Source organism: Gadus macrocephalus, chromosome 16 (genome assembly GCF_031168955.1).
Source record: "Gadus macrocephalus chromosome 16, ASM3116895v1".
In the NCBI taxonomy this organism is placed as follows: domain Eukaryota; kingdom Metazoa; phylum Chordata; class Actinopteri; order Gadiformes; family Gadidae; genus Gadus; species Gadus macrocephalus.
The window spans coordinates 4048315-4073353 of NC_082397.1; the positions used below are offsets into that span (position 1 = coordinate 4048315).

Genomic DNA, 25039 nt, shown 5'->3' on the forward strand with positions numbered 1-25039 from the left:
ACAAAGGCCCCCCCACCGTGCGTGTTCAGAGGTCAGAGACCATCGTGTGTGCTGTAGGGTTTAGTAAAGAAGATCTGTTCTGGGTCCGTCTGCCTCACTCCTGTCCTTTTGCCCTGTTTGTGTTTTTTTTTTTTTTTTTCTGTCATTTTTGTTTCATCGCATCACTGGCAGCGCTTTCTACCACGGGTCAGGTTTAAAGCTGAAAACTAAAACTGTTGCACCGGGAGAACCCTGGAGAGGGCGAACTGAAGTGCCATGCTCCAACTTTTCAAAATGTTTGAAGAGATAGCAAAGGAGAGTTGTTACAATGACCCCTCGCCTTCAGAAATTATGAATAAACTCGAATAAAACGTTTTATGTCATGGAAGTATTGTTTTTTTATGAAATAATTGATGATGCAGGATTATCAATGAATTATTAATCTTAATCATCTCATGAATTGTTAAGTGCAGAGAATTTACAAAAGAGAGTGCCAAGGTTAGATTATCCCGAAAGTTGAATTGGCTTATTGCTTGGATATCTCCAGTTGTGGAGCGAGACTATCACCCTGAGGCAGTCGGAGGACCGCAGACCCAGAGAGACCCTCACCCTGAAGTCCTCAGAGGAAAGGAGACCCAGAGAGAGCTTCACCATGAGGAAACCCAGAGAGAGCTTCACCATGAAGTCCTCAGAGGAAAGGAGACCCAGAGAGAGCTTCACCATGAGGAGATCCAGAGAGAGCTTCACCATGAAGTCCTCAGAGGAGAGACTTTGTTTTCTCTATTATCACAGTTGTTTACCCAGTTTAATGGCAGAGATGTTTTAACAAAGGTCAGGATATTGTGGTGGGGGGGGGGGGGGGGGGGGCAATGAGAGGAGCAAGGCAGGGGGAGAGGAGAGGTAAGAAGATGAGCAAGTGGAGAGAAGAGGCGAAGAGAATGAGGACAAGAGAGATGGAGCAAGCGGAAGGATAGGAGAGAAGAGAGGGATGAGGAAGAGAGGAATAAGGTGAGAGCGAGGGATAGGAGAGGAGGAGGAGAAGGAGAGTGAGGAGAGAGGAGTGGAGAGGAGAGGAGCACTCTGTGGTGACGGACGTCTCCCGGAGTGGAGACCGCGCCGCCATCACTGACGCTGCGCTCAAACTCCCAGCTGTTGTTTGTGTTGTCATCATGGGCCTGCGAGCTAATGGGATGATTGTGGGTGTTTTGAGAGGAGCCGTCATCCAGGCTGCCTGAGATATTAGACAACCCCCCCGGACCGCCGACTCCCCCAAATAACAGCCTGCGTCGGAGGGCACAGCCCGAACCTCACGGCCGTGTCGGAACGACGCAAAATTCAGTTTGGGAATTTTCGCGTCCAAATTTGACTCAAGTCCCGTTTGGAGCCAATGAAACACAGCTTTTTTCTGCGTTAACACGCATTGTGCTTTGCTTCGTTGCGACAATGTGTTTGCGTGGCGCCACAAATAGGAGGTGAAATTCGCACTCTGTGTGCTTTTAGGTGCTCGTTGCGGACGGAGTGACAACGATGAGCCTGTCAAATACTGCGGAGGTGAAGCACCCAGTATGGGTGATAGATTGTGTGAGCAGAGAAAGTTGTTATGGAAACAAATTGACCGTCAGGTTCAGACCAAGTGGAAGCCATGAAAGCCCGGTTGTGAAGCGACTCGGATGTAGTTCATCTGAAGGCCTACAGGTGGCTCGCAGGTGTTGGATGCAAAGAAGATCAGCCAGCATTCAGTGACCCGTCAGCATTAAAGTTTAGATTTCGTTCTTTTCATTCTAGATTTCAGTATCACAAAGCGGAAACTGTTTTTATTTGTCCGGCAAGGAATATCAGTGGCTTCTTCATCTCCATATTAAATCTTTTGAAAGGTCCTCTTTGACAGTTTTATATCTTTCAAAAGTTATTAGAAATTGAATATTAATGAGTTTTGGCAACGTAGTACCACCGCCATTAAATTTCCGCTCTCAATGTGCCAAATATGGATCGTTTCCCCTACTGTTTGCAAAAATGTCAACTGTATAAGAAAAGGATCACTCATAACGTGAAATCTAAGGCTTCATAACAGTTGAATAAACGAATTAGAGAGAGAGAGGGAGAGAGAGAGAGAGAGAGAGAGAGAGAGAGAGAGAGAGAGAACCATCTCATGATGATAACACTGGTCTCTCTTTGCTCTCTCGTTTACTCCCTCGCTCTCTCTCGCTCTCTATCACCCTGTCTCTCGCTCTTGCTCTCGCTCACTTTCTTTCTTGAACCCTAATGTCAGCGGCACCGAACACATCATCTCCGCGGCGATGGTGCTAATAAACACGACCAGCAAGCGTCTGGTCTTAACTCTTCCGTCACCCCCCCTCCCCCCCGTTGGCCCCCTCCATGATGGATGTGGGTGGTGTAATGATAACAATGAGTGTGTGAGCAGAGGGCGGGGGTGTAGAACGGTATTTATTGGTATTATCTCGGTTCATGATGTCAGCCAGACTCGATTAACTCCGGTGGCATGCCGGGCTGGTGGAGGTGGTGGTCTTCCTTCTAGTGAGTGGGGGGGTGTGGGTGAGGGGGGCTTGGGGGTGTGGCTTTTTTTTTCTGTCGCCCACAAAGGAATTATTGAAGCAGACGTCCATATTACAGTTGGGCGTCTGTGTTTTATATCTGCGTCTTTGTGTGAGTGAGTGTGTGTGTGTGTGTGTGTGTGTGTGTGTGTGTGTGTGTGTGTGTGTGTGTGTGTGTGTGTGTGTGTGTGTGTGTGTGTGTGTGTTTAATCTGTATGCGTCTGTGTGTAGCTATGTGTGTCTCTGTGTGAAGCAGATACTTCCACAGCTTTGTAGCATCTCTTTGTGTGTCTGTATTTTGTGCATGTGTGTGCTTGTGTGTCTGTGTTTTATGTGTGTGTGTGTGTGTGTGTGTCTGTGTGTTTGCTTTTGTGTTTCGTGTATGTTATGTGCACGTGCGTGTGTGTGTGTGTGTGTGTATGATCTATGTGTGTGGGTCTGTGTGATTGCTGGTGTGTGTCTTTTGTTTCATGTGTGTGTGGGTAGAGCTTTGTTCTTGGTGCCTTCTAGCGAGCCTGTCTTTAATCAACCTCCCGGACCCCCAGCTGAAGAGAAGCGGCCCCCACACACACACACACACACACACACACACACACACACACACACACACACACACACACACACACACACACACACACACACACACACACACACACACACACACACACACACACACACACAGACACACACACACTGAGGAAGTCAATGAGAGGTGGAAATACCCAGAGGCCTCAGCGTGTTTTCTCTCCCCGCCTCCTGCGTGCTGCACATGCTAGCACTTTTCAAAGTCAACATTGAAAAATCATGACTTCTCCCTCTCTTGCCTCTCTCTAGCTATCTCTCCTTTCTTTGTTATTCTCTCTCTCTCTCTCTCTCTCTCTCTCTCTCTCTCTCTCTCTCTCTCTCTCTCTCTCTCTCTCTCTCTCTCTCTCTCTCTCTCTCCCTCCCCTTTGCGCGTCTCGCTTGAGGCGGTGATGCTGAGACGGACGGGTTGAAGCGGTGCCATATCGCCACGGTGACGGATGATGGGTTGGTTCCTAGCTCGGGGGGGCGGTGTGGGGGTGGGAGGGGCGAGGGAGGGGGAGGGGGGAGGGGTGTGTGTATCTGTGGCGATTGAGGCCCACACGAAAATATAAAAAAAACATCACCAGCCCAACAGATTACGCGTGATGGATGGAAGCGTGTGCCGACTGTCAGGTCTCTCCCCCACCTCTCTGAGAGAGAGGGAGACAGAGAGAGAGAGAGATTGAGAGAGAGAGCGAGTCAGAAGGAGAGAGAGAAAGTGGTGGCAACCCTCCCCTTGCTGGCAGTCTCGCTGCTTATCGCCGGGTGCGATATTATGAGGAGAACACGCATCCTGGAGAAAATAACAACATGTCAGAAACAGGAGACTGCACAGATTACACCCTGAACAGCAGTATATTCAGCACTGAGATTGAAACGTGTCACAATTCTTTCGTTTCGAAAGTTAGTTGCTTCTACCCAAGGTGATTCCCAGTGAATACAGAGACAGGTCACCTTTTGAATGGAACACACAAACGACTGGACCATACAGTGCTGCTATGTTGATCACGAGGTAGGTTTAATGTAAAGGCATTATAAGACGATGAATCTTTAACAGTGCGTCACACGGATGGTTCCTTCTCAGTTAGTTCAGCTCATTCAGAGGAAAGAAAACTAACGGGTGACTCGAGATAGACTGAAGCCGTGGGCGCTTTAGTTTCCTCCGTTTCATACCGGTCGCTCAGCTGCGAACCCTCTCGCGGTGCTGTCCTGGGCAGTAGTTTAATCACTGTCAATTACAGCCGTTTGGCTGACGGCTTTGGTTCAAAGGCGCTATTAAGTTAGCGGGGTTGTTCAGTAAATAAGCCATGTTGATTCCCCCGCACATTATCCCCGATGACAATGTACCTTTATCTCTCCCTGCGCCTCCCCCCCCCCCCCCCCCCCCCCCAAGCCCTCACCCCCATTCCCCCATCCCCTCCCTACACACCAAAGCCGTGACACGACACGCATGCATCACAGCTGTGACACAAATCGGCTCATGTATCGTTTCAAATGCTTGCCGTCTGGTCGGCGCACCGTGCATGACGAGCGCGCGTGCGTGTGTGTGTGTGTGTGTGTGTGTGTGTGTGTGCGTGTGTGCGTGTGTCTGTGTGTGTGTGTGTGTTTGTGTGTGTCTCTCTCTATTCTCGGAGTGTGGATGCCAGTTGCATTCACAATCGGGGCAGAACTTTGCTGGTGGCATGCGGAGGCGCGCCCAGGTGTGATGCCAACGTTACACCTGGCGGACAGGTGGCTGAGAGGCCCCCTTAATAACGAGCTTCGGGCGCTAGGGACAAAGAGAGCCACCACCCCCCCCCCCCCCCCCCCTCCATCTGTTGCCGTGGTACCACAACGGCACCCTGATCCATTAAATTGCGCCGAGCGCGGCGGGGTTCTGTACCCGGGGAGAGGTGGCGTGGGCGGGGGTGGCGGTGGGGGGGCTCCTGGCTCTGACGCACCTCAACGACCTCAATGCTCCCAGTGCCTCGGAGCCGTTCGGACTCACCTGTTCAAGTGTAGTAGGGTATTACCGAGCTCTGCAGGTAATGAGTTCCATTCCAATGAACCCCCCTCCCCCCCCCCCCCCCCCATCTTATTGTCGCTCGCACCGTGGGTTTAAAAATAAACGTAAAGGTTTAGGGAAAAGCACACACTGTCGTATAGCCCTTCTGAGGAAAAACCAACGGATTTATCTCCGCGGCGTGTAAAAATAAATAGTCATTAAGCGCTGTTTCGTCGCGAGAGTTTTTTGTTCTCCGATCCTTTTCCGTCCTTAATTGCGATTTTTGGCGGCGCCGGGAGAGGGAAAGAGTTTTGATGTTGGACGGTTTGCGTATGAGTATGCTGCTGCCAGCACTAATGATACAACTTAAATAAAATTTGGCACTGGGTTTCAGAGAAAAATGCTGCATCTCCAGCTAACTTGGTAGTCCCTGGAAAGGGTTTGCACTTCTTTCAAGACAAATTAAAATAAGAAATGAATAACCTTTCTTGTGACAACCGAATAAATGTGAAAATAGAAGAGATATCTGCTAGACAGATATATATATAAACAGGATAACAAGACCCACATCCCTGTCTAAGTGTTTGTTTTCAACAAGAATCTTGGCGCTTTCAAACCAATCCCTTCCCCACACTCTTTGAGTTCGTATCATCGTAACATTTTGGCTTCAGTTTTCAATCGACTGCCTCCCGACGGCCGTCTGCCCAGAGCTTAGCTCAACTTCGCTCTTCATCAGTCGCTCACAAAAACAACAACAACAAACCTACTTCTTTGAGCGGGGCCGCCGTTGCCATGGGGATGCAATGCCGCATGTGTTGCCGTCGTCAAGAGAGATGAAGACAGCGGCCCATTGATTGTAAGGCCAGGACGTGTGCAGTGTTTGGAGAGGAGGGCTGGTGTTGTGATTGGCTCTCTGGGGTTTGAGAGAGCTGTTCGACTTCCCCTTCGGATCTCCCGTTCAGGCAGTCAGCGGTTTGTTCAGGGCCCCAGGGTTCCCCCTCCAGCTGAGTCAAAGGAGGGGGAATTACCGAAACATGCTGGCTACAAAATCATCCCCACCCTTAATTAACTCCCCAACCTCGTAGAAACACCGGGATGCTGGTTCCCTCGAGGACATATTGTGGAGCACCAACGTGGGGTATGAAAACAAAGCTGCAATTGTTTTAAATAGTGGTGTTTCGGATGGAGACACTAGGTCCGATCATCCCCTTTCCTTCATCCTTCATCCTTCATCCTTCATCCAATGACACTCAGCCCTGAGGGAGGAAGCATACATCATCATATAAATCAATGTAGTAAATACATACAACGATCCTCTACCGTTGGTCAAATATCAGCAGTGTATGAAGATGGGTTGAAAGTGATTGATCGATGACAGGACATGGCGTTAGCATAAGGGTTATTAATGAGATATTAAGTGTACACATGCAGTCGGGTATCGGGGAATCGTAGCTTGTTCTTAAGATAACATGACACTTTATTAGTCCTGTGAAGAAATAGCGAATTACAGAAATGGAAACCTGCAATTCAAGACAAGAGTAATAATTAAGATGGACTACAGCAGACTATTCTGTAATTAATGTTTTATGTATTATCTGTTGTGCAATTTGATAACTGTAGCAGTACGGGATATTGACCTGTTGAAGGGGGTGACACGTTTACAGACCATTGGGGGTGGAAAACAATCTGGTGTTCATAAAGGAGAACTGAAATGGGTTCATTACAAACTTCTCGCTTCTTCATTATAAGATAAACGATGTTTAACTCTGTGCGAATATGTGTACTGAAAAGGTTTGCAATGTTTATGTGCCGGGGGATACAAATGTTTCTTATGTTTAGTTGGATACCAAGATAAGATAAGAGATGTTTTAGTTCTAGTTGTTTGGGGTGGTTAAAGTTAGGTATTATACATTGGAGATTGTTCTTTTTAAGTGAGAACTTGGCTTGAAAGTTAGAATAGGCCACTGCCAAGACATTAGCTGGGTCCTGTAGCCAAATATTGTCCAACATGGTAAGACGTCCAAAAAAGTTATGGTGAGTTGGTGAGTTAGATCTTTGCTTGATGTCTGCCAGTTGAGATAGTTAGCTAGTTAGAAACACCAGGTGCTCTCCAAGCAGGAACTACATACCCCCCAAGAATCCGAGCGGCCCTCAAGGCTTTTCTATTCCAATATGGTTTATTGTGTATCAGAGGGTGATCACACGTTTCTGTGGCAGTCAGCGGGAAATGTTCCAGAAGTTTACCAAAGGCAGCTGATGCAATATAAACCGTAAGCATCCTTCAAGCCCGGCAGCTCCTCGGGCGACCCAGAGAGCCCTCTCTACGGCCGACAGAAACAGACACAGTGCACGCGTCTGCTGCACATGCAGATACTGGCATAGTGGAGATCAGGGTATACGTCTATAATGAATATATGATGATATCACAAGCCATCACGGATTAACTAACTAACAAAATAATATACTCGTTTATATTACCCTAGATACCTATAGTATTAGTGTTCTGTGGAGGTACTAGTAGTAGTATTAACAGTGTTAGTGTTCTGTGGTAGTACTTGTAGTATTAGTAGTACTTGTAGTATTAGTGTTCTGTGGAGGTACTAGTAGTAGTATTAACAGTGTTAGTGTTCTGTGGTAGTACTTGTAGTATTAGTAGTACTTGTAGTATTAGTGTTCTGTGGAGGTACTAGTAGTATTAACAGTGTTAGTGTTCTGTGTTAGTACTTGTAGTATTAGTAGTACTTGTAGTATTAGTGTTCTGTGGAGGTACTACTTGTAGTATTAACAGTGTTAGTGTTCTGTGGTAGTACTTGTAGTATTAGTAGTACTTGTAGTATTAGTGTTCTGTGGAGGTACTAGTAGTATTAACAGTGTTAGTGTTCTGTGGTAGTACTTGTAGTATTAGTAGTACTTGTAGTATTAGTGTTCTGTGGAGGTACTAGTAGTGTTAACAGTGTTAGTGTTCTGTGGTAGTACTTGTAGTATTAGTAGTACTTGTAGTATTAGTGTTCTGTGGAGGTACTACTTGTAGCATTAACAGTGTTAGTGTTCTGTGGTAGTACTTGTAGTATTAGTAGTACTTGTAGTATTAGTGTTCTGTGGAGGTACTTGTAGTATTAACAGTGTTAGTGTTCTGTGGTAGTACTTGTGGTATTAGTAGTACTTGTAGTATTAGTGTTCTGTGGAGGTACTACTTGTAGTATTAACAGTGTTAGTGTTCTGTGTTAGTACTTGTAGTATTAGTAGTACTTGTAGTATTAGTGTTCTGTGGAGGTACTACTTGTAGTATTAACAGTGTTAGTGTTCTGTGGTAGTGCTTGTAGTATTAGTAGTACTTGTAGTATTAGTGTTCTGTGGCGGTACTACTTGTAGTATTAACAGTGTTAGTGTTCTGTGGTAGTACTTGTAGTATTATGCCGCTTTTCCACTGCATGGTACCAGCTCGACACGACTCGACACGACTCGACTCAGCTCGCATTTTTTGCGTTTCCACCGCGGTACCATGGTATCTGGTACCTGAAGTGGCTGCTTTTTCTAGTACCTACTCGCTCTAGGTTCCAAGCGAGCTGAGCCGATGCTAAAAGGTGACGTCGGCAGACGGCCGGCGACTGATTGGCCAGAGAGTGTGACGAAGTCACGAGAGCGACATGGCAACCATGCTGGTAACATCCATAGCAGCGCCGCAGCCAACATGTTCCACTTCTCCAACTTCTTCAACATGCCAGCTAATAATAGTAATGTGATCGATGTCCTCCATTGTTGTTATGTGGGTTCTGTCCATGTGTGGGTTGCGTATGTGTTGTTTGCGTCGCGTACACAAATACGTCACGGCCCTTTGGCGCAGCCGACCCCGCCCACGTCCAGGAGGTACTATTTGCGGTGGAAAAGCACCCGTGCTGCTACCGTGTCGAGTCGTGTCGTGTCGAGTCGTGTCGAGTCGAGCTACATGTGCGGTGGAAAAGCGGCATTAGTAGTACTTGTAGTATTAGTGTTCTGTGGAGGTACTACTTGTAGTATTAACAGTGTTAGTGTTCTGTGTTAGTACTTGTAGTATTAGTAGTACTTGTAGTATTAGTGTTCTGTGGAGGTACTACTTGTAGTATTAACAGTGTTAGTGTTCTGTGTTAGTACTTGTAGTATTAGTAGTACTTGTAGTATTAGTGTTCTGTGGAGGTACTACTTGTAGTATTAACAGTGTTAGTGTTCTGTGGTAGTACTTGTAGTATTAGTAGTACTTGTAGTATTAGTGTTCTGTGGAGGTACTTGTAGTATTAACAGTGTTAGTGTTCTGTGGTAGTGCTAGTAGTATTAGTAGTACTTGTAGTATTAGTGTTCTGTGGAGGTACTTGTAGTATTAACAGTGTTAGTGTTCTGTGGTAGTACTTGTGGTATTAGTAGTACTTGTAGTATTAGTGTTCTGTGGAGGTACTAGTAGTGTTAACAGTGTTAGTGTTCTGTGGTAGTACTTGTAGTATTAGTAGTACTTGTAGTATTAGTGTTCTGTGGAGGTACTAGTAGTATTAACAGTGTTAGTGTTCTGTGGTAGTACTTGTAGTATTAGTAGTACTTGTAGTATTAGTGTTCTGTGGAGGTACTTGTAGTATTAACAGTGTTAGTGTTCTGTGGTAGTACTTGTAGTATTAGTAGTACTTGTAGTATTAGTGTTCTGTGGAGGTACTAGTAGTATTAACAGTGTTAGTGTTCTGTGTTAGTACTTGTAGTATTAGTAGTACTTGTAGTATTAGTGTTCTGTGGAGGTACTACTTGTAGTATTAACAGTGTTAGTGTTCTGTGGTAGTGCTTGTAGTATTAGTAGTACTTGTAGTATTAGTGTTCTGTGGAGGTACTACTTGTAGTATTAACAGTGTTAGTGTTCTGTGGTAGTACTTGTAGTATTAGTAGTACTTGTAGTATTAGTGTTCTGTGGAGGTACTACTTGTAGTATTAACAGTGTTAGTGTTCTGTGTTAGTACTTGTAGTATTAGTAGTACTTGTAGTATTAGTGTTCTGTGGAGGTACTACTTGTAGTATTAACAGTGTTAGTGTTCTGTGTTAGTACTTGTAGTATTAGTAGTACTTGTAGTATTAGTGTTCTGTGGAGGTACTACTTGTAGTATTAACAGTGTTAGTGTTCTGTGGTAGTACTTGTAGTATTAGTGTTCTGTGGAGGTACTACTTGTAGTATTAACAGTGTTAGTGTTCTGTGGTAGTACTTGTAGTATTAGTAGTACTTGTAGTATTAGTGTTCTGTGGAGGTACTACTTGTAGTATTAACAGTGTTAGTGTTCTGTGGTAGTACTTGTAGTATTAGTGTTCTGTGGAGGTATTACTTGTAGTATTAACAGTGTTAGTGTTCTGTGTTAGTACTTGTAGTATTAGTAGTACTTGTAGTATTAGTGTTCTGTGGAGGTACTACTTGTAGTATTAACAGTGTTAGTGTTCTGTGGTAGTACTTGTAGTATTAGTGTTCTGTGGAGGTACTACTTGTAGTATTAACAGTGTTAGTGTTCTGTGTTAGTACTTGTAGTATTAGTAGTACTTGTAGTATTAGTGTTCTGTGGAGGTACTACTTGTAGTATTAACAGTGTTAGTGTTCTGTGGTAGTACTTGTAGTATTAGTAGTACTTGTAGTATTAGTGTTCTGTGGAGGTACTACTTGTAGTATTAACAGTGTTAGTGTTCTGTGGTAGTGCTAGTAGTATTTGTACTAGGGATCGACCGATACCGATTTTTTAGGGCCGATACTATACCGATATTTTTTCATCAGCCTTAGCCGATACGCCGATACCGATTTTCTCGAGCCGATTTATTTTTTATTTTTTTTAAGGAACATTTATTGAACTTCAATATAAAAAACAATATTTAACAAATAGTAAAAACAGGTGAAGTAGAACAAGTAAGAACAAGTAGATGAACAATATTTAACAAATATTAAAAACAGGTGAGGTAGAACAAGTAAAAAAAAAAAAAAAAAAAAACGGCGAAAATCAGCCGCGTATCGGCCGATACCGATACACGTAAAAAACGCGAATATCGGCCGATAATATCGGCCGACCGATATATCGGTCGATCCCTAATTTGTACTAGTACTTATAGTATTAGTGTTCTGTCGAGGTACTAGTAGTAGTATTAACAGTGTTAGTGTTCTGTGGAGGTAAAAGTTGTAGTAGTGTTATGTGGAGTAGTAGTATTAGCAGTATTAGTATTCTCCGGTGGTTTAGGATTCCATCAGCGTTACGAGTGTGTTGAGAGATAAGACTGATATACCCACGGAATAATAAGCTGTGCATGTGTGTGTGTCTGTGTGATAATGTCTATGTATTATAGAGTGATAGCCTGCAAGCGTGTGTGTGTGTGTGTGTGTGTGTGTGTGTGTGTGTGTGTGTGTGTGTGTGTGTGTGTGTGTGTGTGTGTGTGTGTGTGTGTGTGTGTGTGTGTGTGTGTGTGTGTGTGTGTGTGTGTGTGTGTGGGGGGGGTGTTTTTAGACTGTGTGTCTGTGTTAGAATGTGTGTCTGAATAGTGCATGTATTATACAGTGATAGCCTGCAAGCATGTGTGTTTGTGTGTGTCCATGCACGTTCTCTCAGCTCCATCAACACCTTTCCTCACGTTATTATGAACAACATGCTGCACACTGCTTACTACATACATAGTACTGGGATTTAAGTCACACACGCAAACTGGCTGCTGCAATCCATTATCCCAATGGGATCCTCATCCTCCCCCCATCCGAGATGCATACCGTACACACAGTCTATAGACCCTTTAATATAGAAACTATCAAACCTGTTAAATATAATGTATTTGTTGCTGATGAGAAACACACCTAGGCCACTACAGTATCAATAATGTATGACGCTAGATTGTATTTGTGGAAAGAAAAACATTTTTTACGCGGATGAAAGAGTATTTTAGTTTTACAGTTGGGTTTGTAAACTAGACTGATAAAAACATACAGTAAATCGATATACGTCTATCTCTATATATATCGATATATATAGATATGCACACAGTATAGACTTAAGGCTAGAGTTCCATCCAGGCAAGGTTGTTGTTGTTGTTGTTGTTGTTGTTGTAAGCAGGTGAGATGTAGTGTTGTTGTGGGCGATGACACCGACAGTGCACCGAGAACTCCTGTCCACCGGGTAGCTGTTTAAACCGCTGTTGTTCGACACGCACAAATGCACAGACACCGGCGTTCATGCACGTACACGCACACACATGGAAGGTGAAGGTACGGCAGACTACGACAGCCATCTTCATCGCCCCCACGTGATAAGCTACACAGAAATACAACCGGCACAGGAATAAGTCCACAACTTCTACAAGCTACAACTAATAGACGAATATACGCAGTGCAAAAAACTGAATGATGTAAAGTGTGTTAATGAATGCATGTGTGCATGTACAGATCTATGCACACGCACGCACGCCGCACACGCAACAACACAGGCAAACAACGAGAATGTTTCCACAACCCTTGGCCGGCCCCTTGCCCCCCGCTGAGCTGGAAGTGTATGTACGTTCTCATCAGAGTAGCCTGGAATCAGCCCTGGGATCAAAGCCCCCTCTCTCTCTTCCTCTGCGTGGCTCCATCGCTTGTATTTCTGCTGAGTTCCCTGCCCCCCCCACCCTAATAATGTTAAAGTAATGTGGCAACAACGGCTGCGCCGGGAGTTTCTCCGAGACGCAAGGCGGCCTCAGCGCCGACGTTCCCCGGGCCTCCCTGGAGAACACTTCAAATAACTGCAGAGTTGTGCTTCTGAATACAAATGGATGTGGTTTATGGTGGGGGGGGGGGGCGTGGCCCTGGCCGTGGCCCTGGCCCTGGCCCTGGCCCTGTAGAGGCTCACGGTGACTTGACCCGTTGGTCTGGTGAGATGAAGGCTTATAAGCGGCAAACGCGTTACCGAACGACGCCAGTGAAAATCAAATGAATGAATAAATAAGTAAATAAATATTTTATGTGTATGTACGCACAGGAGCGTTTGTAGAATATAAATAATCATCAAATGATGTAAACATAATGAGATAATTAAAATGCTGGGATATGGCACGTTCAATTGATTCCCGGTGAATCGGGCGGAGGGACGCGGTGGGGGGTATCGTGTTACATCACCACCCACACCCTGGGAACGCGTGGTGAGGTCAGTCTGTGAAACGGCCCCTATGTTCCGGTCCCCATCACGTCTGATCGCACACAGCAGCGGTATCAGTGCAGTGCCGTTACTTTAGCCAAGTGTTCCGCAGCGCTGCGGTGCCATTGGGGAACGAGAATGGCTTCCTCTGGCAGCCTCCGCCATGTCTCCTGCATGGTGGAGCCGTAGTCTCTCCGCCATGCATGAGACATGGCTTGGTGGAGCCACCACCATGCTAGACAGAGAGGGAGATGAGGGGAGAGAGGGACGAGGGACTTGAGAGATGGAGAGAGAAGAGGGAGAGGAGATGGAGAAGGAGAGGAGAGGCAATGAGGGAGCAGAGAAGACGGATGAAGGGGGGACGACGACGACAAGGAGAGGAGTGTAGAGGAGAGGAAGAGGACAGGAGGAAAGGAGCGAGCGGACTGGGTAGGGGGGAGATGTGTGGCAGAAGAGATAAATGGAGAGGAGCTGGGGAGAGTTGGGAACAGAGAAGCGAGCAGGGAGATGGAAACAAAAAGAGAGAGGCGAGGGGAGGAAAGTAGATGACAAGAGAGGAGCTGAAAAGAACGGCAGAGGAGAGGGAGAGGGCAGAAGAGAGAAATAGACAGGGGCATGGAGATGTTGCGGGGGCTCAGAGAAAGCAGCGTAGGGGAAAGGGACTGAGAGTGGGAGAGGAGAGAAAAAGTACAGGAGAAGAGGGGAGGAGAGGGTGAGAGGAGTGGAGGAGAGAGGAGGAGGAGGAGGAGGAGGAGGTCTGGTTCCCCTGGGGCTTGGCAGAGAGAGACTGTGGGAAGTTGAATCCTGCATTGCCTTCAGCAGCGACCCGATCCCTCATCTGCATTCACTGAGCGGCTGACACCTTTTAATGTCAACCAATTTCCCTGCAACACAAGGGCATTCGACTCAGAGTAGAGTGACAAATAGAGGCGCGCATTAGACGATCACTTTCAAAAGCCTCCGTTTTACAATTTCAAATAAGGCAACTTCAGTTGACTTTTGCTTTTTTTTTTTTAAGATAAAATCATATCTTTAAGAAGATGGGCTCTTTTGCTGGGGAATTTGGAGGAGTCAAGATATCTGTGAGGAGGTCTAGTTCTTTAGGTGGCTTGTTTATTTCCGGACATTGCCTGGCCGGTTGATGGATGGCCAGCGTCTGTATGCCTGAGGTTGACCGCCCCACGTAACCACACACCATATCCCTATCCCTATCCGTATCCATGTCCATATCTGGCCATGTACCACACGATACGCCCAGCAATGTTTTTTATTGTTTCATTGTTTCAAAATATTTTTTATACCCCAAAATAACACCAGATACCAGTTTGAAATGGAAACCCACGACTTTGGAATATAACTGCTTTGAATTTGTTGATGTTGTCTTTCTGCCGGTGGAAGGATTTAAAATATAGATATTACACCGATTCAAAGAAGTCTAAACCCGATGGAGTACCACCTGGATTATAGAGGTGGAGGACAAGGATAGCTAGAACTCAAAGTACTGTGAAACTATTTTCACATTCTCGTGTATTGCGTGTGCATAGATCTGGTTCATATTTATACTTTTTCAGTATAAATATTATAAAAATGTATTTGTTAAATATATTGCTTTCTGCAAACATGTTTACCACATGCCCACCGACTATGGGTTTAAAACAACAGCCAAACAAGGGTGTCTTTCCCTCCACTGTCTCTCCTTCCGAAAATGCCCTCTCCTCATCTTCCAGGGGCTCTGTAACGCTGCCCTGCGGAATCCCTTTTTTTTTTTTTTTCAATTACGACTGCTTGTCCGCCGCCGTGTTTCTGGCGGCTCCAGAACCGAGGCAGGCGGAGGCGGGCGGCAGGCGTCTCCTGACACGAGACACCGGGACGGGAACAGGGCTGCCGACGAGAGTGAGGGGAAATTGAAGCCGAGATTGTGGCGCGGTTTAGCTCAGTAGACACGGTGATCTAGGCAGGGCTCGTGATTCTCTGCTCTGCTCTTCAGAAGGTCCCAGAAAACCTGTTTCTTACCTGTAGTGTTTTGATTAGAACTCCAACCACAGATACCCCCCCCCCCCCCTCATTCCTACCTCCCCCCCTTCGACAATAACAAGTAAATAGGATTGTGTTTTTTATGTGTGTGTGTGTGCTGCCGATTGTGAGTCTCCAGGGTGTGTGAGCCAGTGTATTGTAAGATGGTGGCCACAATAGTAGCACTGAAACGCTAAATGAAGCCACACGGCTGAACTTATCCACAGCTCCATTAGCGCTCTGCTAACTGCTGCTACCGCCTTGCTCACTGCTCTGCAGATGTAGAGCAGGTGAGCTAAAGTTGGCTGACTCTGTGTTTTAGCATCCTTCTGCTAGTCGCCGCGGGCTAATGTTGCTCCGGTGCGTTCGCCACATACAGGGAGTGCTTGAAGTTGATTTGTGGACTGGAGGAAAGGGTTCACACAAAAAAGATAATACTGTTGGAATTGAAACTAAAGCGTTTGCATAAGTGTCCATGTGTAGGTGTAACGAATGTGGGTGAGGGAGAGTTTGTCTGCCTCCAAAATGTGAATGCTCACTCGTGTATCTGTGTGTGTGTGAGTGCCTGCCTGTGTGTGTTTTTGCGGTGGATGGGAGAGAGAGTTAGTGTGTTTGTCTTCCGAATCCGAACGCTCAGTCATGTGTGTGTGTGTGTGTGTGTTTGTGTGTGTGTGTGTGTGTGTGTGTGTGTATGTGTGAAGCTCCCTATGAGAGTGCGCTTTGCCAGACGAAAGGTTGGTCGCCCGCGGGGGTCTCCAGGGTGTGTGTGTTTGTGTGTGTCGGGGAGAGGGAGTGTCTGTGTCTGTGGAGGACTTGGCTGAGAAAGAGAGGGAGGGAGGGAGAGAGGGAGGGAGAGAGAGAGAGAGGGAGGGAGAGAGGGAGGGAGAGAGGGAGGGAGGGAGGGAGAGAGGGAGGGAGGGAGAGAGGGAGGGAGAGAGAGAGGGAGAGAGGGAGGGAGGGAGGGAGAGAGGGAGGGAGAGAGGGAAGGGGAAAGAGGGAGGGAGGGAGGGAGAGGTGGCAGAAGGGACGCCTTCAGCGCCTCCTGCTGGGCCCATCACAGCCTCCCTCTCCCCTGTCTCCCCCTCTCCTCCCCCTCCCCCTCCCCCTGCCCCCAGGTTCTCAGTGCTCGCTGGGCCCGGTTCAACACACCCCCCCGTCCCGTCCCGTCCCGTCCCCTGTCCCCCATACTCCCGGGACTCAGACCAACTGCCTGGTCTCCGGTTCAACGTTGCCCTGGGGGTCCGGCCATATGGAGACATTTACTCATCATCAACTAGTATAATGGCTGGGGGGTTTCACATAACTGTGTGTATTAACGCTTCTCGTTTCTTGGAGTCGGAGTTTGGTGTCGGCGTGTTGGCTCTGCGGTTGGCAGGGTGGGAGGCGTTTGGTTCCAGCCCCCTTTCTGTGTGGGGCTGGCGTGTTGTCATCATGTTCATGTACGGTTTACTTTTTCTGGGTGGCTGACTTCAATTTCCGGCTACAACCGAAGACCTGCCAATCCTCACGGGTGCTTGGCGTGATGGATCATGTAGGGTGTTAGTGTACTTGGCGCGTCAGGACACTTAGCATGTTGGGTTACTCGGCATGTTAGCATGTCAGGCTACGTAGCCATGTGCTTTCCTAAATAAGGCCATTTGACGCTCGGGTGACCTTGTCTAACTTCACACACCTACGCCGCAACCAACACACGGACAAAACCTGTCTTTGTAGATAATAATTGTGTGGTGCATCCTGGTGCAATCGGACCTGCCCGGAATCATCCTTTCAGGAAGAGGAAGAGAGACGAAGAGGAGGTAGGATTCTGTCCTACTTGTCCAAATGACGTTATATTTGGCCCATTTCCGTGAGCCCACCCTGCCTCTCTTCATTTATTCTCTGCTTACCGAGGCCGACGGAGCCTATCTCCACGCCACACATCAGCGCTCGTCCCTCTGACTTTGAAGAGAGTTGCACGGTGGAAAGAAAATATATTAATTGAACTGTCAGATTCCTAGGGATCACCGGCGCCCGATCCCGTTCCCGTTTCGTCAGCGGGGCCCTTTTGCGTCCACGCGCTACTTAATTGGTATGCAGGCCGTGTGTACAAATATGTGTTCACGTGCTGCACGGGATCAGATAGGCGCCGCTCGTGTGTTCCACCTCTAAACACCTCCCCCCCCCCCGCGCGCTCCCTATCGCGCCCCGCTACTCATGTTTGTTCTCCACGGACGTCCTCTCACAAATGTCAACACGTCGGGCGCTCAGATGTCATTTATTGATATGCTCTCCGGGTTCGGGGACGACCGCTGCGCGTTATCGTCCGCCGACAGTATTTACCGGTAGTCGGAAATTAATAACTTCCACATCAGGAGCAAGTAGGGGAGAGAGCAGTGCGGAGGTCTGAGGATTATGCAAAGAGATTCACGGGCTTCGAAAACAATGCATTTTACATTAGGACAGCACTGCCTCCGCCGCGGTATTCTTTTTGTGGCGAGGTCCTCCCCCTGTCGCTCACCAAAAGATGAAGGATTCCTTACTGAAGAATCTTGGATAAATGGCCTATTTTAAATGCTGTAGACTCTGTCTTTTCCGTAATGCCAAAATGGAAACTGACCTATTTTTCTTCTTTAGGAATAGTGTTTTTGTTCACAGCGTGCCGTGGCAGCCACCGACTACTGTTTCCATTCTGTTGAGGTTTTTAGCAATTATGTTCCAAAAAAATATGTGTTTGTGAAATTAACCCAGTGGAGGCTCAGATGTATCAGCACCCAACCTCACCTCATACTGGAGCCCTTATACCACACACATGCAGGCACAAACACACAAACAAATAAACCACACTGATGAACACACTCTTTATTTTTTACACACACTTTCACTCTCACACTCACTTTATTGCTTGCACGGTGTGTGTGTGTGTGTGTGTGTGTGTGTGTGTGTGTGTGTGTGTGTGTGTGTGTGTGTGTGTGTGTGTGTGTGTGTGTGTGTGTGTGTGTGTGTGTGTGTGTGTGTGTGTGTGTGTGTGTGTGTGTGTGTGCGTGCGTGCAAAATTGTCTGCAGGTCTGATCTGAGCAGCATCCGTTTGTGACTACAAGTTCGACTCCCAGCCAAGAGTGAGAGAGAAGAGAGAGACAGATAAATAGAGAGACGGAAAGATGGAGGGAGAGAGAAATGCTGGCAGGGGAACCAGGTCAGCTGTGCTTAACATGTCCTGCTCCAATGTCTCAGTAGAATAAGCCATAAAACGGTGATTACTGTGTTGTGTGAGGCACAAACATAAGTACACACACACGCACACGCACACACACACAGCCAAAACTCCCTTTCCGTCAGACAAAAAAACCTGTGGGCACTCGCACAAACACACCAACACACACACACACACACACACACACACACACACACACACACACACACACACACACACACACACACACACACACACACACACACACACACACACACACACACACACACACACACACACACAGTGGACTGAAGATTTGTTTTGTCCTACTTCAATAAAATTCATAGTCATTAGGCTGAATCTTTTATCTAAAGCCACGAGCAGATGACGCTGAGAACAATCAAAGCCAGAATCAGAATTGGAGCAAGTACAATGTAAGTGCTGCACAAGCAAGTTCCCATAAAACACAGGAGTACAAAGGAGCTGAAACCCACCTAGAGGCAGAACCAGAACAATAGGTTAGTAGGTTATTTTCAAATTAGCGGCCGGCCAGTGCATTGTAGCAGTAAGTGCGTCGTGACACAAGGAAATCGTCTAAAGTCAATTGTAGAATGTTCTCTATGCTTTTTTTTTTCTGTGTATATTTGTATGGGCTTTTGTGCATAGCGAGAGGACTGAACCGACTTTGACAGGAGGTTGGGATGAAAGGGAGAGGAAATCACACACTGGATAATGTAGCCCACTGGACTCTGGACCTTGGATTCTGGACTCCAATGCTCTTCTCTGCGGGCGGCGATTATAGCATGATTTGAACAATTGCGAGACATTTGTTCCTGCGCTTTGGACTGAAGAATGGGCTCTCGGAGCGGTCAGGGGTGTCATGCTGGGTTGAAGGGCAGAGCGAGCGCGGGAGGAGGTGGGGTCCACGCTACAAGCGACAGAAGCTCACTTCTCTATGCTGGTACCAATGGACAATGGAGAGGGTGACATTACATTGGTATTCTGTCACATTGTAAAGAAAAACAACCTTTTCGTCTGACTACGAGCGAGAGAATTTATGACATCAGGAAGTTGGGCGCATCTTTACTTCAAAGTAAAAAGTTGCAGTCTGAAGCCATAAACCATAAAGAATTGCAAATATTTCCAATATAATGAACCGAGTGTGAAGTTATGTTCGTTACCTTGGGAGTTAGCTCGTGAGTTGTCATCGTGTAAAAATCCTCCTGGGGTTATAGCCGTAATAAATTCCTTTATTCCTGCCCTACATTGTCTCAGTCTTCGAGGAAGTTGTTCAACAACTCCCTTCCACTTTTCTCACACAGCACAAAATTGTTCCGGAAAGTTATCCGTCTGTGAACTGCATTCGGCCAGATCCACTCGGCGTGGAGACGCATATTACCGTGGAAAGTATCCGGCAGCTCCATTTCCATCTAAATCCAATCTCAGCCGTCTCTCCTTAACCGGGAGAAGTCATATTTTAGCTGCTGGCTGAGTCATGGCGGACGTGTCGGCTTGGAGTGGCGTTTCTTCTGTCTATAGACGAGAAGGTGAGGCCGCACTTCCAGCAGGTGTCAGGTTTCCGGTCACGGTGATATAAGTTGGGAAATCATAAACCATCATAGCTAAGATGGGTCCTACTCCTGTACCTTAGCAGTACCTGGGAGGGTAACATGAAGGGAGAAATAGCAGGCGTGATCGACAGACAGTCAGACTGGCAGATAGACTGACAGACAGACGGAGAGACAGACAAGCTGACTAGCAGACGAGCAGGCGGCAACTAGCAGATACATAAACAGACGGACTGACCAGCACACAAATAGACAAGCTGACTAGCAGACAAAGAGACAGACGGACGGACGTCCGTCAGTCCACCTTGTGGACTGACTGACTGACTGACTGACTGACTGACAGGCTAGCGGACAAACAGACAGACAGACAGGCTAGCGGACAAACAGACAGACAGACAGGCTAGCGGACAAACAGACAGACAGACAGGCTAGCGGACAAACAGACATAACTGGCAGATTGACAGATTGACTAGGAGGACGGACAGAGGAGCTGTGAAACAGGCACTTTACAAGTTCACGCTCATAAAGCCCAAAAGTGTCACATCAGAAAGTGTCTGGTCACACTGCACCCTGGCCTTCTGTCCTTCTCCTGCTGTGTTCCTTATTTCCTTTTTCTTGCTTTCATATTTTTAGTTACTTCTTTATTCTTTATTTACTAGTTTAAGATTTTGATTTGCAACATTTGTACATTGAGAATTTTATAAAGCAAAACATGGCATCATATTCGTCCTTTATGTTTTTGTAGTTTGGTGTTTGTGGTTTCGTTGTAGAGGTGTGATCAGAGGCTGTGTTTCAACATCGTGTCTTGTGAGGAGCTGATGCTCGAGTTTCGTTGACACTCAGTGCCTGTCCTAAACTGCTGCTGAAAGACATTTTGGGATTACAGCCAGTCAATGTGACGCCACTTTTAAATATTGCTGTAATTAGGCCATGGGTACAGTTATCACGAAAATAACCAATAAAAAGGATATTTAATCGCTTTAATTATATCTTTACCTCTCTCTCTCTCTCTCTCTCTCTTGCTCTCTCACTCCCTCTGTCTATCTCGTTCTCTCGCTCTTGCTCACTCTCTCTGTCCCTATCCCAGGCTTCTCTTTATTGAGTATTGATAATGTTAGTTTATATATATATAAAATTATATATCTATACATATTATAAGTGTGTGATTTGTGGGTCTCATTCGGGTTTGTTTGTCAATGCGCCGTGTATGTGTTTTATTCCTTTGTGCGTCAGTTTTGCTTTTTGTTGTGTTTTTGTGTCAATAGGTGTATGTATGTATGTAGGTATGTGTACAATTTGCATACGTAGAAAAACAGACACACCCACATGCTGTAATTAGTTGTAGATACAGCTGCAGTGCACGGTAGATGGCTCTCGGCTTCTGAGGGAAATGAAGTGTGTTAAAGATTATCTCCTCCGTCACTGATGTGTTCTCTGATAACTATGAACAAACCGACACACACATACAGGTATGTGTGTGTCAGTGCACGTGTGTGCGTGCGTGCGTGCGTGCGTGCGTGCGTGCGTGCGTGCGTGCGTGTGGGAGGGGTCTCTGCTCTGTTGGGTTAATGAAGCAGGTGTTCCCAGAGCTGCACACCGGCACAAATATCGCTCCCTGTCTGATGATATCTGTAGAATAAAAACAAGGAATTAGAACGATTCTCTCTCCCTTAACAGCATGTTTTTAGCCTGGTTATGATGACTATAACTACCCGCTAATCAACACTTGGCTCTCCTCCTCCTCTATAACCTGACTAACCTACTGTCTCCCCCTCCTCCTCCCCCATGCTTCAGTCAACGGGATCAAAAGTAAGGTCAAAGGTGAGTCAACGCCGCCATGTTTCCTCCTGTTGTGTATCTGTGATGTGTGAAGAACCCTTCCTTTTCCCTACCGTCAACCTGGGCTTGCTTCCCCCTATAGCTGTTGGTGTACCTTGTTTTTTCATGACCTTCAATATCATGCATTGTGTGTTTTTGTTTGAGCAACTACTAAAGCTTCACATGAGACCTCTCTATTTTGGGACAGACTGAAACGCCTTTTATTGAATGCATTCATACATATACACATACACAATAATCTCTTTAAATGTATAATTTGTACTTTTTCGCATTCAAATATCAAAAGATTACGAGACCTGTGTTATACATGTTATGGGGTTGTACTAACATTATCCCGTTTGTCTCCAGCCATGTTCAAACCCAGAAAAAACATTGTTTTATTCAAGGTAACGATCCGTAACATTTGGTTAGGTTGCATTGGCATTGTCATTGGCATCAAATCCCCTTTACCCCCTAACTTCCGGAAAACTAACAAAAAAACATGCCCTCCTAATTCACTAGGTGAATGAATGAATGTGAATTCTCTCACTGCATGAAACTTCAATATTTGTCTGAAGTACTACGGAGTGTCACCTTTTACAAGTGGTTCAAGCTAATGCAGTGTTTCTCACACATAGACTTCACTTGGGCGGGTAATCATTTTTTTTAAAAATAAGAATAATCAGACTGTACGACACCATCTGCGGCCGATAGTATTCCCCATGCATTTACATTATATAAACTTATGATTGCATGTACTATTTTTAAAACGGTAAAATCGTATTTCATTGCAGAGCATTCACACAACACATTGATACGGTTTCGCTCTCTCTAACCAACACACTGACAAGGGAACGTCTGGGAATAGCCCCCCCTCTCCTTGCACACTTTGAATCATAACATAATCATGCTTGGGAGAAAGGATTGTTGTTCCATTTTGGCTAACGGTAAGATAGCAAGTTAATATTTCGTTTCTTTAGGCTATTTCATTAGAATCAAATCACATAACGTGACTCAACGCCATGCCGATAATACATTATCTAATACTATTATTTTCATTGTGATGAAGACACAAACTTCTGTGTTCCCATTCTACTTCACAACGTCATCAAGCTTCGTCCTTTTTTTATTGTTTTGATCGGGAGACCCCTAGCTAATTGACATATAATGCCTTAATGCTGATTTGTTTATTAATTTATTCCTCCTTTGCATATTTATTGATTTAGTTAGTCATTCTTTTTGTTGAGCATTTTTGTCCTTTCCAGCAGGTTTTAACATGAATTATGTGCTGTGATCTCAACTTGGTTGACTAGCTCATAAACTTAATTTAACCATCTGCCATGTTTTATTAAATACATGTTTCTCGTTCAGTCTCCTCACACACTTACTGTGGTGTTTACATTTATTCAATCGTCTCTCTTTTGTCAATAATATGAGACGATGCTCGTATTAGCATTCATATAGCGTAATTAATAATATATATTTATAAATTAAGCTAACTCCATCCTCAAGTCTCTTGCCCAGACGTCCCACCTGATCACGTTCGTCTAAGATACTGATGCTTCAATTACCATTTTTTTTCGACAACACTCTAAACCATGTGATTAATGTACGTGATTGAGCAGAGGAGCGTGTTTTTTCAAAGCAATGTTTTCTAATTAGCGAATGACTAATTAGAAAATTAGTTTTCAATTAACGCTGGCTGCACATTCAGCCGTTGGAAAAGTCTAGTCCAATTTTAAACATTCATCACACAAACACAGACGCACACGAAAACACACACACTCAAACATGCGTGTACAGAAAAATGACACACGACAACACATACATGGACCCACCCACACACACACAAAGAAACAAATACATCGCACACACATACACACACATACAAACACGCACATGCATGTACGCACACACACACACACACACACAACGTACAACACACACACACAGACACAACACATGCAGCCAATTACATTTCAAACCAACCCACTGCAATATTATAGGCAAATTTTATCATCATCGGATTCCATCTCATCCCATCGTCAGTTATGAGGCGTAACTACCCAGAGTTTGACTATGCAGCCTCGTCCGCCCTCCAGCGCCCCTCCCTCTCCATCTCCCTCTCTTTCTCCCCTCGCTCTCCCCCCGCTCTCTCCTTCTGTGACCTTTCCCGTCGTTCCGCGTCCTTCTGTAACATATGGTGACAACATAATGTGTCATGCATAAAGGCATATCAGTGCCATTCATCTGGCACGTCCCCCCCCCCCCCCCCCCCCTGCTACCGCCCGTTGCCGTGGTGACCGCGAGGGTCACAGCATCGCATCGCATTAGTCACGCCTCCAGACGGAGGGTAACTTGTGTGTGTTTTTGTAATGTTGGTATTTACAAGTGAAATGGGGTCTGAGCGGGGGTGGGGAAGAATGATGCGAGGAGATGGCAGGTCTACGTTTATTTTTAGAGCCCCCCTTCAAACACAGAGGCAGTTAAGAGTGCCTTGCAGAGACAGAAGGAACAGTTGAAATTACATTGATATTACAATCCATGAAGGACAGTAGGCTAAAGCAGTACAATAGCAACATTATATGGGAGATGAATAAAAGTGGCAGTGAAGAGGAGGGGTTTTATTAAAAATGCTGCAGCAAAACAAACTTTGACATTTCGAGCCCTGATTTAAAAGTATAAAGCGTGAGGGCGGACCTCAGAAGTTTTCTCCAGATATGTGGGGGTAGATGAAAACTAAAGCTGCATCACCATGCTTGGTTCTAACCATGGGCAGTGAGCAGGACCCTGATGACCTGAGATCTCCAGTGGGCTCAGAATGCAAATCCAGACCTGAGATCTGTAATTGCTACTCAAAAGTTAACTGCTTCATAATCTTTGAGTTTATTTTGAGCGAGGAAGTGGGCGCTTTCTTTGTCTTGCGTAAGTATAGAATGTACTTTGCTGTGTTAAAAAATATTATTGTTGAGGACATGCATAATATGTTCTGCGTTTCTAATGAAAGGTTTTCTCTGGGTACTGCACTGCAAAGTATTTGTCCATTCAGTTGTGTGAAACAGTTAAGGGAGTCAAACGTACCTGTATGACTAATAAGCTCATGAAATATGGGAACCTGAGGTGTCTTCCGAGCATTTCAAACATTCCCAGTTTTAGTGGCTGTATACCAGTCGTATACCAGCTTTTTTTTAAGCTGGTATACGACGTCCCGTCCCTGCTTGAGTTATGACATCACTCCCCGAAGTCTCTGTGAC

General features: G+C 45.8%; 1 protein-coding gene and 2 long non-coding RNA genes across 4 annotated transcripts in view; 1 reads left to right on the top strand and 2 right to left on the bottom strand.

The window, feature by feature from the left end:
- LOC132474777 (cell adhesion molecule 2-like) overlaps nt 1–25039 on the bottom strand; it is a 132038-nt gene that overhangs the window by 35614 nt on the left and 71385 nt on the right. The gene's annotated exons all lie outside the window — the stretch shown is intronic.
- On the top strand, nt 12–2655 carry LOC132474797 (uncharacterized). Its single transcript, XR_009529731.1, has 3 exons — nt 12–663; nt 706–798; nt 929–2655. It is a non-coding gene; the product is annotated as an uncharacterized LOC132474797 (long non-coding RNA).
- Nucleotides 18570–20251, bottom strand: LOC132474798 (uncharacterized). Its single transcript, XR_009529732.1, has 2 exons — nt 19581–20251; nt 18570–19357 (listed from the first exon to the last, which is right to left on the bottom strand). It is a non-coding gene; the product is annotated as an uncharacterized LOC132474798 (long non-coding RNA).